Source organism: Theobroma cacao, chromosome 5 (genome assembly GCF_053813885.1).
Source record: "Theobroma cacao isolate CCN51 chromosome 5, ASM5381388v1, whole genome shotgun sequence".
Classification (NCBI taxonomy): Eukaryota; Viridiplantae; Streptophyta; class Magnoliopsida; order Malvales; family Malvaceae; genus Theobroma; species Theobroma cacao.
In genome coordinates, this window is record NC_142643.1 from 13,991,153 (window position 1) to 14,007,877 (window position 16,725).

A 16,725-nucleotide genomic window follows, 5' to 3' on the forward strand; every position below is an offset into this window, starting at 1 on the left:
TAAATATTTCTCAGGATAATTTTAATTGTTTTTAGCCACCAAAATAGATTTTGTGACAAAAATACCTTTAATGAGTCATCTTCGTTAGCGTGCACTCTCAAACATGCGAAAAATGGGAGAAAAAAATAAATATGCAAAGATTGGTTGTGCAAAATACCTTTTTTTTTTTTACGAAGGTTGTGCAAAATAAAATAATATTGCATGAGATGTGTTTTCAAAGATTTGGGACACGACATTTAGATAATAGGAGAAGAGAGATATTAAATCGAAGGAGGAATCGGTCGTCATGAATGGAAAGCTTGACTAATGATGTGAAACTAGAAATCCTTGATACGGTGGTGAATTGAAATGAGAAAGATGTGAATCCAAAGCAGGAAATGGTCCTGCTATAGCAAACCATATGTGAGACGGCTGTCGCAAGGTAGGGTTTAGAGTTTGTGAAACGTCATGTTGGAAATGTGTGACATGGCTATGACACGGCACAGCTCAAAGTTGGTGAGACGCCATGGAGGGAATCTGTGAGACGCTAGAGTTAAGAGTTGGTGACAAGCCATTGAGGGAATCTGTGACACGCCATGGAGGGAATCTGTGACACGCCAGCGTTCAAAGTTGGTGAGACACCATGGAGGGAATCTGTGACACGCTAGAGTTAAGAGTTGGTGACACGACATGGAGAGAATCTGTGACACACTAGCGTTCAGAGTTGGTGAGACGCCATGGAGGGAAACTATGACACGCCAGAGTTCAGAGTTGGTGACACGCCATGATCATGGTTTAGAGTGTGTGACACGGCATTGCTTGAAAAACTAACACGCCATGGTCATGGTTTAGAATGTGTGACATGCCAATACTTAAGCAACTGACACGTCATGGTTTGAAATAGAGAGGAAAAAAAAAGCGGGCAATTAACGTGGTAATCGTTTAGACTTCTACTGAATTAATTCTCCTTATCCAGAATAAATAAGAATATTAGAAGGCCATTTTTTATTTTAAACAGTTATTATTCAGAATTCGTAACGTCTGTGTGATTCATTTGTCATTCCCGCCGATACTGGAGTGTTCAAGAAGGCTCTTTACAAACGTAACGACACCAGAGCAGCAGCAATAATGTCGGCCATGAATGAAGAGGTCAGTGAGTCTCAAATTAAAACATTCTTGTGTTCGTTTATTTGTTTGGTTTTTTCCTAGGTTTGTTTGATATGTTTGGGTTTTTTGTTTTTTTTTTGCAAATGTTTAGACTGTGTTTTCTTGCTGGTTTGATGGTTGTTGGGGTTAAGTCGTAGTTGTTTTAGGGGTTTTTGGTGTTTACCGTGTGACGCCATTGTTATTCTTGTTATTATAGTTAGTTATTGGCGTGTCAGCTTTATATGATTTGATTTGATATGCATGACGTGTGAGAACATTTTACTTGATATGCATGGCGTGTAACAGCATTTTACTTGATATGCATGGCGTGTCACAACATTTTACTTGTTATGCATGGCGTGTCACAATATTTTACTTGTTATGCATGGCATGTCACAACATTTTGCTTGCTATGCATAGCGTGTCACAACATTTATTCCTTATTTATGTCTTCAGTATACCTTGTTGCAGATGATGGCTTAACTTACTGGTGCATGTGTGCCATGTTTTGCAGATCCAGTGCAGACAGTATAAGGATCTTGACAGTTTGCTGATCGTGCCGAGAGAGAAGTGGGCATTCAACGTCGCAATTAACACCCATTATAAGTGGTCGCAACTGCATTACATCACAAAGACTCTCCAACAGAAGGGGGAGTACGATGCAATTAAGCGTACCTGTTTCGGAATGCTCATAGAGGTCTATCCACAAGGGTACTTTTGCGCTAGTCTCTTGCACAGCATCATGATTTGTTGGATCAGTGAGAGCCAGTCAACGGACCACGAGCTATGGTTTGCCATTGGCAAGAGCAAGGTGCAGCTATCAAAGTAAGAGTTCTGCCTCATCACCGTGCTGAAGTTTGGTCTAATGCCCGATGTGTTCAGACGACCGTACGAGGTTGCTGAGGAGGGACTTCATGACAGATACAAGATGGAGCTCATCTTGATCATGAATAACATTTTATTTGGTCAAGACTACCATAGACGGGTGACGCCTTGGTTGCTGTCATTGGTGGAGGACATCGACGCTTGGAATGTCTTCCCATGGGGGTACTATATTTGGAAGCTAACCTTAGACTACCTTTTGAAGGGGTTCGAAGTGCCTGACTCAAGCGTGACAAAGGAAACTTGGTTACGCTACAACATTTTACGGATTCGCATGGGTGATACAGGTACTATCACGTAACATTTTTCAGTTTTCTTTTGAAAAAAAAAATTATGGGTGCCCTCGTTTATGATTTACGGTCTGATAATGGTTACATTTGACATGTAGTTCTAGGCAATGGAGGTAATTCCGGCCCTCCAAAACATAGTTTCCCCATCTGGTCCGAAGGATAACGTCTACCCACGAATGTGAAAATGGGATTATAATCAGAAGCCAAAAGACTTCTACAAGGCAATTTAGAAGTTTGACTCATCTGACGATGTGAGTGAACAACTGCTAATTTTTGCATTATATTTGTATAATAATTTTCCCTATTCGATAATGACAACATTTTATTTATTTATTTGTAGTTGTGGGCACTGGAGACGTTGGAACCCATCGCGAATGAGGCCTTCCGGGAGTATTTTGTGGACCTTGATGTCCCGTTATTGGAAGGCCACGAGTACATGCCAATATGGCACATGGAGGATCGGTCAGATTGGGGCTTAGGTGCGAGGCAAAAAATGAGAAGCTTGAAGGAGAAAAGAGCCTTTGGTGGCACGAAGTGGATGCGCACCATCGCTGCTTTAGTTAATGAGTTGTCGAGCCCTGAGTTGATGGATAAAAGGGACGACCATGGTTAAGGCAGTGAACAGCCGGTAAGGACAACTGTAACAGTTTTGTGTTCTCCAATTCCATATGTGATTATTGAATAACATTTATGTGTTTGCAGTTGGACCATGAGCCGGCAGCTCTATAAGCACCCACCGGTTCTCCTTAGACGCACAGTGAAAACAACTTGTCGGTAAGATCTGTTCTAACAGTTTTTGTTCTACATTCCCACATATGTTTATCAAGTAACACAGTAATTTTTGTAATTACAGTTTACGGAAGCGATGACAGGTCCTCAAGCACTGATCGGTCCAGCTCAACCTCAAACAGCTAACGAGCCGGTGGTAAGGATATTAAAGTTGTAACGGTTAATGTTCAACAATTCCATACATGATTATTGAATAACACAATTATATATGTAATTGCAGTTTGCGGAAGCGACGACTAGTCTTCAAGCACCGAGCGATTCGACTCCACCACAGACTGCTAATGAGCCGTCGGTTAAGATATTAAAGTTGTAACGGTTAATGTTCAACAATTCCATATATGATTATTGAATAACATAGTTATATATGTTATTGCAGTTGACCCAGTCGAGAACAGTCAATGACGGAGCAGTACTACCCGCCAACTCCGACGGATCATGCGCAAGCATGAAAAAGAGATGTCGGAGCTGAAGGTGTCAATTCAGTCATTGAGTCTAGCAATGCAGACGCTCAAGGACCGTATTGTTGCTCGAATTCTTGACGACCTTAAATCACAAGTGCGTTATTCTATTTTCGCTTGTATTTTGATGATTTACATTTAACAACTGTTTAGACTGTGTTTTAGGGCTGGTTTGATGGTTTTTAGGGTTAAGTGATAGTGGTTTAACTAGTTTTGGTCATTAGAGGGTCAGGACATTTGTATTAAAGTTAGTTATTGCTGTGTCAGCCTTAGTGTGGGACAACATTTGACTTGATATGCATGGCGTGTCAGAACATTTAACTTATTATTCATGGCGTGTCAGAACGTTTGATTTGATATGCATGGCGTGTCAAAACATTTTGGTTGTTATGGATGGCATGTCACAACGTTTAACTTGTTATGTATGGCATGTCACAACAATTTGGTTGTTATGGATGACGTGTCACATCATTTTGCTTGTTATGCATGGCGTGTCACAACATTTTACTTGATATGCATAGCGTGTCACAACATTTTACTTGATATGCATGGCATGTCACAATATTTTACTTAATATGCGCGGCGTGTCACAACATTTTACTGTTTATGGTTTGTGGTATTTTATGAGCTAACTAACGGTTTTTCCCATTTTGTAGGGCAGTCCATCTGACGGTGCTGGTTTGGAGCACGATGATGCTAATGATGGACAGCATCATGAACCTGGTGTTGACATTGACGATGACGTTCTTGGTGCTGACGGAAAGCACGTAACTCATGCCGATGACATCGTCGAATTGAAGCTGTGGTAGTGGATGTCACCCTTCAATCAGATGATGCTGAAGGAGAGCATGTTCCTGTGCTCGAGTCCATTATCAATGCATCTGTTGTAGGGGACAGGGAGCTTGACTCAATCGTGGTTGAAGGAGAACATCTTCCTTCGGCCGATGCATTCGTCAACGCATCAGCAGGAGCTATTGTTCTTTATCGTGGGAGCACTCCTGATGCAATTGAGATACGGTCGTCGTCACTAGAGTCATCTGCTGTCCATCATGGTGCAGCAGAAATTTCAGACCCAACTAAGTGGGCATGGCTGAAAATGGCGAGCAAATACATGACAAGCCCGTTCGTCGATCCCTTAGTGACCCGTCGAGATGTGAGGGATAAAATCGTAGAAGACTACGAAGCTTTCAAGAAAGACGAGTCCGTGAGGTAAGCTCATAAATAACATTGCAAATATTTTTTTTAATGAAACAATAATCCACCAAGACTTATGAAATTCATTATGTTACATATGCAGGAGTAACGTCGGCATTTTAGTGGATCAAGGGGCTGACTTTTTCATAACCTTAGAGGATCCCAATGAGGAAATGACAAGTGAACATATCAACGCATGCCTCAGCCTACTCTGTAAGCGAATGACAGGGCCGAAGTTGAAGCTGTACACTACCCGTGCATGTGTGGTTGACACGATATTCTTCGTAAGTTTATTTGAAAATTGTTCAATTCTATAAATACTAAGTTTTTGATTGCATGAAGTGTAAGCTAATGTTTACATGTTTCACAGGACACCATCTGTATGCTACACATGGAATTTCCAACAGAAGATGCCCAGGCCACAATGCAAATTCCAGATGAGTTGCGGGGGTATGTGGAGGGTGAAAGGTCGACATATGCCAAAAAATGGGAAGATGTGGATTTCATCGTCGTGCCTTGCAATGTTGGTGGGCATTGGGTGGTTGCGAAGATTGACTTGGTGAGGTGGACGATCAAGGTGGTGTACTCTGCAAGAACTTCGGATGCTAAGGATAACGAAGTTCGTGTAGGTCAGATGACACCCTTGATGACAATGATGTCATTCATCTGCCACCAAGCCGGTTATTTCAACAACATACGTCAGAAGAGACAGCATTTAACGCCGATGCCATTGGATATTCATTTTCCAAAAGCTAAAATGCATCGGCAGAATGATAGTGTCAACTGCAGTATGTTCATGATAGGGTACATGGACCGTATTTTGCAATCAGAAAAGATTAAAGTTAAGCAAAATATGATTGCAAAAATGCATCGACAATACGCTCTAGAAAATTTCCAACAGTTGTGAGAGCAAACCCTGAACATGTCGGCCCTTGTGTGCACAATTTTTTTGTATACAGAATTTTTTTTATACAATTAATTTTATACACATTTTTTGTATACACAATTTATTTTATAGAATTCATTGTAAACAGAATTAATTTTTTTTGTATACATAATATACTTTATACAATTATTTTATACACAATTAATTTTTTTGACTATACACAATTAATTTGATACTATCGAATTTTTTTCCTTTTCTATACACAATATATTTAATTTGATACACAATCACAAAAAGTCAGCGTGTGACGCCATAAATATGCTACCACTCAGCGTGTCCCCACATATATCTGCTTAAACTCAGTGTGTCACCCCTTAAATCTGCAAGAAGTCAGCGTGTGACGCCGTAAATCCACTAACACTTAGCGTGTTAGCGCATAAATCTGCTTCCACTCAACGTGTTAGAACAATTGGGCCGTGCCATGTCACACCATTAATCTCCAAATACTCAGCTTGTGACGCTGTAAATCCACTAACACTCAACGTGTTAGCCGATAAATCTGCCTCCACTTAGTGTGTCATGCCATAAATCTCCATATTCTCAGCATGTGCGCCATTAATCTGCTTCCACTTGGTGTGTCATAAGAATTGGGCCGTCGCATGTGACCCACGATACTGCACCAAGTCTGCCATGTCACGCCATAAATCTGTTTGCACTTAGCGGGTCACGACTGTGAAACAGTAGGGTTAAGAATTTATGACACGCCATGGTTACAATATGTGACAAGACTGTGACACCCCATTGCTTGAACAGTTGACACGCCATGGTAACCGTTGTGTGTCACAACGTTTAACTTCTTATGCATGGCGGGTCAGAACAATTTTAATTGTTATGCATGGCGTGTTAAAAAAATTTTAATTGTTATGCATGGCGTGTCAGAACAATGTGCTTGTTATGGAAGGTGTGTCACAACGTTTAACTTCTTATGCATGGCGTGTCATAACATTTTGCTTGTTATGCATGGCGTGTCACAATATTTTACTTGATATGCACGGCGTGTGACAACATTTAACTTGTTTTGCATGGCGTGTCTCACATTTATCCTTATTTATTTCATTTGTATACCTTGTGCACATATATGGCTATTGATTTTGCAAAAACAACAGCACCAGCTGAGATGGCTCGATCCTTGAAACCAAGGGAGTTTCCAAACTTCATGCAGAAGGTTGACAAACCCATGTATGCTTCCCTTGGGGTACTAGGAAAATTGTACCGCGCTACAATCAACTCAACCGTGCAAGCAAGGTCAAAGTTTGATAGACAAAGCTTGTGGATAGACATCCATGAGCATCTCGAAGCACGTAGGCTTCATTGCATTGTAGTTCTTTATCTCTTCGAGAGTCTTTGTGATGTAATGCAGCTGCCACCATTTACAGTGGGTTTTAATATTGAGTATGGATAAGCATATGAGAGCTGGAAACTCCCAAATTAAAATATCAAGTTAGTCTGCACGAGATGCCAAGTCTGCATGCACTCAGCGTGTCACCACAAGACTTGCAGTAAGAACATAAACAGTTAAATCAAATGAAATAGAAGGGAATTAAATCAAATCATTAATTATTTGATACAAGTGGTAATAAAATGTGACAAATGGGGTAACAATATAGGGACTTAATCTCTTAATATTGGTAGCCATTCCATGCTTGTTGTTCCTTCATAAGATTTGTGTAGCCATTTGTACTATGTCTGAAAATTGTAGTTGATTGCGTTTTGCTTTACGGATTTGTCTGCTCGGTCATTCTATGAGCCACTTTTAGTTACAGACTTTGTTGCCAAACATTTTAGGCATATAAGCCTATCAAGGCCCCTGTTTGATGGAGATTGTAATCGAAAACATTCTTACAAACAATGTAAGAATGTACTTTAACACGATCTTGATCAGACAGAGGCCTTGACATGCTTATCTGCTTAAAATGTTTGGCAACAAAGTCCATAACTAAAAGTGGCTCATAGAATGACCAAGCAGACAAATCCGTAAAGCAAAACGAAATCAACTACAATTTTCAGACACATTTAGTTAAGCAGACAAGTTGTCTTCATCCACAACACACCCTACATTTTCAGACATTGTCCTTCGTATTGGACAATTGTTGAGTGTGTGACCGGTTTGTCTGCAACTTGAACATGCTTTGGATCGACGCAGTTGTGGAGGTGCCGATTGACTTGGAGATGGTGTTGGATTTGTGGATGGAACAGCAAATGGGGATGGGCAGTTCTGTTTGTTATGTCCGTACCTCTTGCATTACGAACATCTTCGTGCTCGACTGCCTTCACCAGCTGATGGAATCCTTCTCTTCCTAGGTCTTCCTGCTTTGCCTCGCTAAGGTGGGAGCAAGACGACAATTTGTTTCACATGAGGAGGGATGTCCTACTCACTAGGATGCCCTTCCGGCCTAATGGATCCTGAATAACCCTCCATCAAAACAATTATCTTGTAGTAGTCAACGTCGAATTCAATGGCTTCACGATTGCATTTACTAAAAAACACAATAAACTCAATCTTTAAGCACAATGTAAATGTTATGTCAATTACGGTTCAAATAAGAAATAAATATATTCTGAACTTATTGCTGCAATGGCATGGCTTCATGGCAGTAAATCTGTTTGGAACTCACAACATGAACACGTCTTCCTAGACAAGTTTACAAGTCCATCTATCTTTTTGTCTTTAACTTCAAACTCTGCTCGATTGATAGGCTTAACTAGAAAGCGATGTGCATCATTGAACTTTTTTCTCAATTGCTTGGCAACCCAAGGGTTGAGGGGCGTGGTCACCTTGACGGCCTCCTAGTATCGGTCATGGAACCAACGTTGGAACATGTCTCTGATGAACTCGATCAAAACAATGATCGACATTTGTCTTGCATGCTTCAAGCATGAGTTAACACATTCCGCGATGTTGGATGTCATCATTTGGTATCTCTTTGCCTGTAAACATGCATGTGCCCATTTCTCAGGCCCTATTCTCATAAAGTCCTCGTGGGATCCCAGGTGAATCTGCTGTATCTGATTCATATGTCTGTTGAAATCGGCCACCTTATAGCAATCTTGAGCAAGGGTGAAAAGCATACAAACATCGTCGCGCTTGAACTTGTTTTTAAAGTTTTTTTTCAAGTGGTAACTACATAAACCATGGTGCTCTTCTGGGTATGCATTTTGGATTGCTTTCCTAATGCCGAGATGTTGATAAAAAATGAACGTAGTCTTTTCTAGACAACCAACCGCATCACGTAGCTTGCTAAGAAACCACGTCCACGAGTCTTTGTCCTCAACATGGCCGATGCCAAACACAACTAGATATACGCACTCGTTCTCATCTTTGCATACAGCAACAAACAGAATACCCTTGAACTTGCCTTTGAGATGTGTTGCATCAATTGTAACCGTATGACGCATTACATCCCTAAACCCCCGAATACAAGCCCCGTATGACCAGAAACAATATTTGAATCTTTCTTCCTCATCAGTAGCCACTGCAGTCACTGTGCCAGGAATTTCTTGTTCCAACATATAAAAATAAGATGGTAGTAGTTGAAATGACTCCTCCGGTGATCCGAAAACAAGCCTCTCTGCATACTCATTCGCTTGCCAAGCCTTACCATACAAGCGTTCCAATCCCCACTGAACCCTCATCTCACAAATTATGTCCTTAGGTCTCAATGCTACTCCATTAGCCTGAAGCTTGTGTGACATAAGTTCACCAATCATCTTCGAACTCGTAGTTGCAAACCGTCCTTGCAAACCATCAATGATACAAGTGTGTACTTTGTGGAATGTCTGAACTTGCCAATATTCACCTCTATCAGGTAACTTCATTGCACGAACACTGAACTTGCATGCCTTGTCCTTGCAAGCTATGAGACCTTGACCTTTATAGACTTGTAAAGGGAAGTATACGAGATATCCCTAATTAAGGGTAATTTCGTCATTTCTTTAGTAAGCCCATAAAAGTAAGTTTTAAACAATATTGTGGCCTAAGTAGGCCTAAGGCATAAATGGATGGTGAAATTAGGGGTAAAATGGAAAGAAAACCAAAATTTTGATAATTTTCACGGTAGAGGCAAAATGGTCATTTTTCACCTCAAGTTAAAATTTTATGTTTTCATGAACCCGAGTATGTTTAGACCATTATGGACCTTGTCCTAGTGTCAAAAGAACAAAAAGATTGCATAAAAGATTGGAAGAGAGTAAGTTAATTAGTGGAGGGGTAATTTGGTAATTTTAAGTGGAATGGATAAGATTGGCCTATTAATACTTTCTTCCAGCAGCTTCTTCTCCCATTTTCCAGCAGCTTGTCTTCTTCTTCTTCTTCTCTCTCACGTTTCTTCAAAACCTCCATGGAATCTTGATATGTAGCTTGCAAAATTTTCTCTCTCTAGCTCTAGTTTTCATAATTTTGAGCCCTTTTGACTAGAACCCTAGTATTCTTTCACTCTCTCACTTCAAAACCCTTGGTAAAGTTTATTTCCATACTTTCTCTCACTAATTGGGCATTCTAGAAAGAGAAAGAGAAAATTATCCCATTGATTTAGAAGCAATTGGAAGAGAATTTGACTACAAAGGAGCCCTAGGGTAAGTGATGAATTAAGCTTGGTTTTTATTTGTGAATAATGGCTAGTAATTAGGAGTATGAGCTGTTTTATTGTTGAGTATGTTCATTACTTTTTAGTGATTAAGATAGTGAACATAGATAGCCATTTAATATGGCAATTGAAAGGTAGCTAAGAGATAGCTTTTAGGGTTCACAGTGTGTGAATTGACCTATTGCTTATGCTAATGTGATCTTAGGTTGTAATGAAGTCCCATCCTTCCAATTGGATCATTAAGGGAATTAGAGTCATCTAAAGGCTCTATAATCAATCGGTGAGTGGACTACCTATCAAAATTGTTTTGGGAATATGATTGTTTTGTACAAAGTGTTTGAATTATTTTATACAACTTTTCTCAAAAAAATGAATGCCTTGGGAACAAGCTCTTGAGGATTGGTTTATGTTATGACATGTGGTTATTATGGATTTCTATGTGGCTGCATTATGTTGATATACATATATGTTTGAATATAGTGTTGTGTAATTATATTGACTAGGCTTATGTGCGAGTAAGGAGTGCGCATAAGCCAAGGATGACCCGGTTATGTGCGAGTAGGGAGTGTGCATAACCCGATGATGACCCAGCCATGTGCGAGTAGGGAGTGCGCGTGAGCTGGTGATGATGACGATGTGATGGTGTGTATGATGATGATGGGATGATGTGCATGATAATGATGGGTATACGTATACATATATACATCTGTAAATATGTGTGTTATAGGAAATTTATGAGTAATGGTATATGGTTGTAATGCATGTGAAACTTGACATGTTAAACTTTGGAAAATTGTCATGTGTTTCATGTTGGTTTGGACATTTCAGCAGAGTGGTTTTTTTTTTTAGAAAAGGGAAATTTTTCATTGGAGCCCTGTATTTCGCTACAGCGAGAATGATTCTGGCTGCAGCGAGAAACTCTCGGGTTTGAGAACCTTCACCAAAACTGGTTCTCGCTGCAGCGAGATAGCAACTGTAGCTTCACGTTGCAGCGAAAAAAAATCTCGCTGCAGCGAGAAACTCTCTATTTCATCAGCTGAATTTCGCTGCAGCGAAATTTAATCTCGCTGTAGTGAAAAACTTTCTGTTTTGGTCTCCTAACTTGTCCAATTACTGCCCTATCTTTCACTTCTTTGCTACCATATTGGAGCATGGTCTTCCAACATTAAGGACTAAATGAGTTAAGTTTAAAATGAGGAGGTTTAGTGAGAAACCCTCGGCCAGTTGAGAAACCCTTATTCGGTTAATAACTAAATCCCAACGTCGCTGCAATGAAAATTTATTCTCGCTACAACATAGCTGCAGCGAGAATGCCTTTCCGCTGTAGCGAAGAATCGTCGTCGTATTTGACTTACTTGAGTATTATTAAAGCTTTCATTCTTCAAATGGTTCGTTATGTATGGGTTCATAATTTTCAAATGATTAATCATTTAAGGGCTTGATGAGGGGTTTTTAATAAGAACAGAAACAAATTGCATTGTTTTGAAAAAGAATGCATCATGATTTCGTTAAAGATTCCTTATGGTATGCTTGTTTCCTTCCTTGTTCACTCACTGGGTTTATACTCACCATTTTCAACTTCATGTTTTTTGATCACGAGGCAGTCGGTAACTAGGATGAGGTGTCCTTGTAGACTTATATCCATCTTTTGGTAGGTGTCTCGGCATTCAGTAGCTATACATTCGTTCGAGTTCCTCCGTTGGAAGTTGAGTATTATTTTGTTGTGTATAGACGAACCTAATGTAAATTGTTAAGATACATGTTGTAGACAAATGTACATACACTTGTTTAGTATGCCAGTATGAGATGGCAATGTGTAGTATTATTTTGATTCTAAGTTATGAAATGTGACTTAGCAGTTTATGATGGAATGATGAACACGTCAGATTAATAGGCTTGCTTGGGCTTAGTGGACTACGTCTATTGGGCCCATACGTCAGTCATGGCCCAAAATTTGGGTCGTTACACAACCAACCTCATAACGAGCTTTACATGACCTTTTTACTCTTATCGTAAACTTCTCTTTTATAACCAACATATTCAAAGCTCGTTTCAACTCGGCTTTCGACGAAAACATTCTTCCTTTGTATAAGTGATCTTTGACACATGTCGACTCCTCAATGGTAATTGTTTGGAAGGAGAACCTTTCTGCACTTGCAATTACCTACGTACGAGATATCCTTGCATTTCCCCTTTCCTAATCATTGTCATCGAGCAATGTATTAAAGGAACGAATCCCGTTCTCACCAGCGATGGGGTTATTATATATGGGGTCATCACACTGAACATATCCTACATCAACACCTCCAACAGGTTTCGTTTCGCCTTTAACATTATTGCCAATTGGAATGTCACTGTCATAAAGGCAGTCATCGTTTGAACTGTCATCTTGTCATTGTTCAAGCCCATCATCTGAAGTGTCATCAAATCTATCTTCATCGGCAGCAAACAAATCCTCATTTCCCTCATCAAATGCAATATTATCCTCTAGCGTCGCAGTGTCACCCTCCAACCTCACTTGTTATCCTCAACTGTCGTATTCTCATTTGACAATGGCATTACACACTCTACAGTTTCACCCGATCGTTGCATTTGTTCAACAGAAGTAAGAAATTGGTTTGATGCACATCTTGATCGAAATTGTGCAGCCAACTGTTCTGTGAATGTCGTTTGTCTATCGGGCTACACAAACTCTTATGCATACCTCAATTGCCATTGTTGTGGGTTATGGACCGAATGCTGTGCTGTATGTGAAGCATTGTAAATCTCATTTTGACTGAGTCGATTACCATGTTGTCCAACTTCTTCATGTGACATAACATTTGTTTGGCGTCCCTTAATGCTGACATACACAGCCGGAACATTCCTCTGTTCTAGCAAAATTAATGCAACATCCTCATCGTCCTTGATAATTGGCCGTGATAGCTCTCCGGGTGTACTGATCAGTGCATGTAACTCAATCTCGTCAATTTCTGAGTTTACCCCAACAACATCTTCAACCAGCTTCATCAAGCCCATAAACGACAAATCACTCCTAACCCCCCGCATTCGTGACTCACCACCCTTGTAAATGCCGTGCACCCACTGACCACCGTGTCTTATCACAAGTGGCACAATTGGAACCCCACTGAAATTTTGGAAAAAAAATTAGTGTCAATCATTTTACACAATACATATCATGATCAAAAATTTGTCAGTCGTGTTGTTATACGCCATGCATATAACGTAAAATATTGTAACACGCCATGCATATCAAGTCAAATGTCGTGACACGCCATGCATCAGTGTCGTGACACACCGTGCATCAGTATCGTGACACGCCATGCATCACTCTCGTGACACGCCAATCACTGTAATTACTGACTCGTTACACCAACAGCCGTGACACGCTAAAAACTCAAAAAATCAGTTAACCCACGACACGCCAAAAATCCATAAATTCAGTTAACCCACGACACGTCAGGAACAGCCGTGACACACTAACAATCCAAAAGACTAGTTAACCCACAACACGTCAAGAACAGCTGTGACACGCTAAAATAACTCTAACACATGTTATAGATGCATGGCGTGTAACAACTCTGGGCAATGTTTCCAATCCATCTTCTGATTTACACCAAATGTTTCAGAAATTTAAGTCTATTGCATAAATAAACCCAATAACAGGTACCTTGATGTTATCTCTGCTATAGGGTTTGTTAATCTACGACAATGTGGCTAGATGCTGAGAGATAGACCACAGCCCGATGACGATGGAGCTCAACAGAGACTTGCCAAAGTTGAGACAATTTAGAGAGTTGAGAGAGAAAGATGACCGAGCCCAAACAGCTGCGCGCATTTATTTATTTTTTTCTATTTTCTCTCTAATGGGAGGCAGATAGCTCAAACAGCTGAGCATTTATTTGAAACGATGTTTTTAAGGGCATTTTGGTCTACTCATGCTTATTTTTGGCTAGAAATTATTTCTGAAATCACCTTATCACGAGGTCCTTTTCTCACAATATTCTCTTATTAATTTTCTCCATTGTACATGTTACTTGAATTAATACAAGGAGATCCCACTTTTCTCAATATTTAATCTTTCAAGCACTGATCTAAAATTAAAATTCTAATTGTTTAAATAATAAGAGATTGTGGACGAAAAAAAATAGTTGAAGGATTAATTTGTTCAATAAGAATAACCAATTGAAACAAAGTTTTGATTGGAGGAAGTTGATAAGAAGTTTTTAATTAATATTCCAAATATTGTCAATAAATTATAATATGTTATGAATATATATGTAAATGTCTATTATGTTATGATCTAAGAAGTTTAGACCAAGTCAAACAACGCAACAAGCTAGACACAAAAAGTATAATATGATTTAAACTTTTATATTTGATTGCATATATTTAGATTTGATATAGATTAAATTGGATTAAGATTAAGATTTAAAGAGTTATTAGCCTATAAATAGGTCTCTCACTTTATTTAAACTCAATTTTTTGTATCATTTAGTTTTCATCATCATCTTAAAGTTGAAGTTCAATTTTCTTCAGAAGTTCAATTTTCTTCAATTTTCAACATCATTTCAAAATTGAAGTTCTAGTTCTTTTTGGCTTCAAAAAGGATTTCTATGGTTGGTACTTGGTTTTTGATTTTAGCAAATTAGGTAAGTAACTTAATATCTCTTTAGTGTTTTTATTCCCTAAAAATCAACCTCAATGCAAATTTGCTATCATATAATATATATTATATTTTATCCCTTGATTGGAAAGTAAATTTGCTATTATATAATATGTGAATTTCTTAAAAAATTTTTTGAAATGAAATACCTTAGAAAAACAATTTTATTTGGGTCTTCAAATTAAATACTTGACAAAGAAAATTTTTTGTCCATCAATCAAATTATATAGCAAAAGTTTTAAAATAATTCTGTATAGAGAAAGCACATCCATTGAGTTTATCAATAGTTGTAAGGTCACTAGATGTGAAAAAAGATCCTTTTTGATCTTGTGAGGATAATAAAGAACTTATTGATCCTAAAGTACCATATCTTAGCGCAATCGGAGTATTAATGTATCTCGCTAGCAATACACAACTTGATATATCATTTGATGTAAATTTATTAATAAGATATAGTTCGTTAGCTCAAAGACATTGAAATGGAATTAAACATATAATTTACTATTTTTAGGGAATAATGGACATGTGTTGATATTACTTAAATGTATCATAATCAAATTTAATTAGTTATACAGATACAGAATATTTATTTGATCCACACAAGACTCGATCTTAGATAGATTACTTATTCATATGTGGAGGTACAACTATATCATAATATTTTGTAAAATAAACTATATTTGCTATTTCTTTTAACCTTGTAAAAATTTTGACAATTCATAAGACAAGTCATAAATATGTCTAGTTAATATTTATAACTCAATATATTTAAGAAACATGTGATTTGTTAATCAAGAAAGAAATTCCAATATTATATGAAGATAATACCACTTGCATAACCTTGTTAAAAGAATGATACGTTAAAGGATAAAACAAAACATATTTTATCAAAGTTCTTCACTCATGATCTTCAAAGAAAAAGGTGATATTAATGTTCAAGAAATTTATTCAAGCAACAATTTAGCAGATTTGTTCACCAAAGTCCTTTCTACTGCAACGTTTGACAAGTTGATATAAAAGATTGAAATGCATCGTTTTATGCACTGTACTATTTTTCATTGTTAAAGTTTTTCCCACTGGGTTTTTTTCGATAAAATTTTTAATGAGACAATATTCCAAAAACGTATTTTTAAAAAGAATTATGTGAACTTTTCCTTTATTCGGATTTTTTCCAAGAGATTTTTTCTTAGTAAAGTTTTAACGAGACATATTCTTAGTACAATCGACATTCAAGGGGAGTGTTATAAATATATGTATGAATGTCCATTATATTATGATCTAAGAAATTTAGACTAAGTTAAACAGCGCAACAAGCCAAAAAAAAATGTTATATGATTTGAACTCTTATATTTGATTACGTATATCTAGATTTGATACAGATTGAATTGGATTAAAATTTATTAACTTATAAATAGACTCCTCACTTTATTTATGAATGGTCAAAAGACCTATCTATCCTTATACTCTTAATTTTGTCCAATTTAATCCTTATACTCAAAACCGAAGCAATTTAGTTTTCTTAATTTTAAGAATTGCTTCAATTTAATCCCTTCTTTTAATGGTGTCCAAATTTACCATTAAAGGGGATGACGTCAGCAATGAATTCAGCGTTGACGTGACACATTTTTGATGATGTGATGTTGAGAAGATAACATGAAATGCCACATAGCACTGATATGATGACGTGACAATGCCATGTGGCACTAATATGATGACATGGCAATGCTGATGTGGTACTAACATGCTGACATGTCAATGTCATGTGGTAAATCAAGAAAATTTTCAAAAAAAT